Source organism: Pituophis catenifer, unplaced genomic scaffold, assembly GCF_029215685.1.
Source record: "Pituophis catenifer annectens isolate HBS135680 unplaced genomic scaffold, rPitCat1.0.hap2 SCAF_18, whole genome shotgun sequence".
Lineage (NCBI taxonomy): Eukaryota > Metazoa > Chordata > Lepidosauria > Squamata > Colubridae > Pituophis > Pituophis catenifer.
In genome coordinates this window covers 7,823,369-7,826,513 of record NW_027256898.1, presented here as the reverse complement: position 1 = coordinate 7,826,513, position 3,145 = coordinate 7,823,369, and positions in this window count along the sequence as shown.

The following is a 3,145-nucleotide window of genomic DNA, read 5'->3' as shown; positions in this document are numbered from 1 at the left end:
TCGGGGTCTCCCTGCTTTTTGTTTGTGTGCGTGTTTTCCTAACTTAAAACCTCTTCAAATGCTTCCCCTTGGGTGCCCCGTCTTGTTCAGTCCAACGGATGGGCCCGAGGCCCCATTCAAAGACAGGTTGTTTAATTCACTGGACGCGGGTCCGAATAGAAAATTCCCCTTCAGTACAGTCTGCGCTTGGCGAGGGAAGTGAACGAAGTGCTCTGTAGTTCTTTATTGAGAACTTCGATCTCCTGGAGGGGGTGGGGGGAGATGCCGGCTGTGCCTGCTTGGTCCAGAAGGGGAAGAGCTGCTGGCACCAAAACACCCCCCTCCTTCCCAGTGGAGGATGGCCTCAGCCTGTTCTCCAGAGCGCCAAATCCTTGCAAGAAAATTTGAGACGGGGCAGATTGGGCAGTGTTGGCCCGGTAACTGGCCCAACTGTCAGCAACCTGCAGCTGAAAGGAGTCAGCAACCTGCAGCTCTGGAGCCGCATGTGGCTCTTCCACCTCTCTGCTGCGTTTCCGTCACTCAAAACATGCGTCACAACCGCCAATCTGCGACACCCGCCGGCACGTGATTTATTGAGCTTTTCAACCTCCAGTAGGCCAACCATGGATAAATCCAAGAAAATAAACGTTTCAAAAGAAAACAGGGTTTAATTTGACTACATATACTAGTTTTGTGGCCGCTGAAGAAATAGTCAGGCTCGGGAAGGGTTTTGTGGCTCCCGGTGTTTTCTTTTCTGTGGGAAACGGGTCCAAATGGCTCTTTGAGTGTTTAAGGTTGCAGACCCCTGGTATAGATGGATAGAAGATAGAATTCTTTATTGGCCAAGTGTGATTGGACGCACAAGGAATTTGTCTTCGGTGCATACGCTCTCAGTGTAGAATCATAAGGGACAACACTTAATGATAGTCATAGGGTACAAATAAGCAATCGAATCATACTAGGAAACAATCAATATAAATCGTAAGGATACAGCAACAAGTTAGTCATGCAGTCATAAGTGGCAGATGGGTGATAGGAACGATGAGAAGACTAATAGTAATAGTAATGCAGCCTAATGTGAATAGTTTGACAGTGTTGAGGGAATTATTTATTTAGCAGTGATGGCGTTTGAGAAAAAACTGTTCTAGTGTCTAGTTCTGATGTGCAGTGCTCTATAGCAGCGGTCACCAACTGGTGGTCCGTGAGAAAATTTTGGTGGTCCGCAGAAACATCATTTGCATTTTTTAAATATTAATATTAAATATTAATATTTAAATTTTAAAATATTAATATTTTAAATACTATTTATCTTCTTAAAAATTCATATTAGCGGACCGCGGGATTTACAATGATGAATTTTAGTGGTCCCTGAGGTCCGAAAGGTTGGGGACCCCCTGCTCTATAGCGTCGTTTTGAAGGTAGGAGCCTGTAAGTCGATACTGGTGTGGCTGGGGAATTATGGGAGTGGAAGTCCAATCCCTGTGGAGGATTGAAATGACAGCCCTGGAGGTATAAGGAGGTGTCAGAAAACTATCCAGAGAGCATTTTTTCTACAACCCCTTTGGCTGAAAAAATGCTTTTAAAAGTAAAAAAAAAAAAAAGCCTCTGATGATCGCGCGGCTCAGCTGGGATCATCAGAGGCTTAAAAAAAAAAAAAGAAAGCCTCTGCCAATCAGGCAAGTCAGCTGGGATCATCAGAGGCTTTAAAAGCATTTTTTTCAGCCGAAGAGGTTGTAGAAAAAATGGTTTTAAAAGTTAAAAAAAAAAGTTGGCCATGCCCACTCAGTCATATTACCCCTCCCACCAAGCCACGCCCACAGAACCGGTAGTAACAAATTTTACATTTCACCACTGGGTTAGGGTTAGGGTCATTCCTTCTGGCCTCCTGGTATTTGCTCTGGGCAGTAATGGGGGGGGGCGAGGAGCGCCCCAAGGCTGCCTGGCACGTTCTTAATGGAAATCCAGCCCAGAAACAGTTTTGGGGACCACACGGGGGTCATTTTCTTGTGTTCCTCTAAGGCAGTGTTTCCCAAACTTGACCCTTTGAAGATGTATGGACTTCAACTCCCAGAATTCCTCAACCAGGCATACTGGTTGGGGAATTCTGGGAATTGAAGTCCATGCATCTTAAAATAGCCAAATTTGGGAAACACTGCTCTAAGGGAAATAAAATTACAAAAAAACACAACGTGGAAGTGGGCTCCCTTGAACCACTCCAATGCACGCATGCATGCATTCATAGAATAGAATAGAATAGAATAGAATAGAATAGAATAGAATAGAATAGAATAGAATAGAATAGAATAGAATTTTTTTATTGGCCAAATGCGATTGGACACACAAGGAATTTGTCTTTGGTGCATAAGGTCTCAGTATACATAAAAGACAAGATACGTTCATCAAGAATCATAAGGTATGACACTTAATGATAGTCATAGGGTACAAATAAGCCATTCATTCATTCATTCATTCATTCATTCATTCATTCATTCATTCTCTTTCTCTCTCTCTCACACACACACACACACAAACAATTTGAATCCTTGTGCAGGCGCCCCCACGTGTCGAAGCGCGGCGGATGCGCGTTTACTGGTTTCCCATTCTCACAGCCTTCCTTAAAACCTTAGCGGAGCGCTTATCGGGATCCTGCCGGAGCCTTTTCCCCCGAAGCCGGCCGAGCGTTTCCGAGCTCGGCCCGAAAGGCAACCTTGAGAGCCCGAACGTCTCGCGCAGGCGCCGGCGGCACTTCCGAAGCTCGGAGCCGAACGTTCTCCGGAGCTGCCCGAGCGTCCGACGACGACGTCGCCGCCGCTGCTACTGCCGCCGTCCTGCCGGACTGCTGGAGGCGGCCGCCAGCGCCATGTTGGATATTCCGCTCCGTCCGTGAAGAGAATCCGCCGGCATCGCTCAGCCGAACGTCGCTAGAGGCCGCGGAGACGCTTCGCCCGGTCCTTGGGAGCCGAGAGCCGCCGGCGGAGGCGGCCTCATGAGCGGCGGCGCGGCCTGACCGGCCTCCGCTCGCCCCGGCCTGAGGAGGAGGAGGAGGCGGGAGAGGAGGAGGAGGAGGAGGAGGAGGCGGAGAGGAGGAGGAGGAGGCCGGCCGCGTTGTCACGGAGACCGGCCGGGGGTGCTGGCCCGCCGGGCTGCCCCCGCCCCCGCCCCGCCG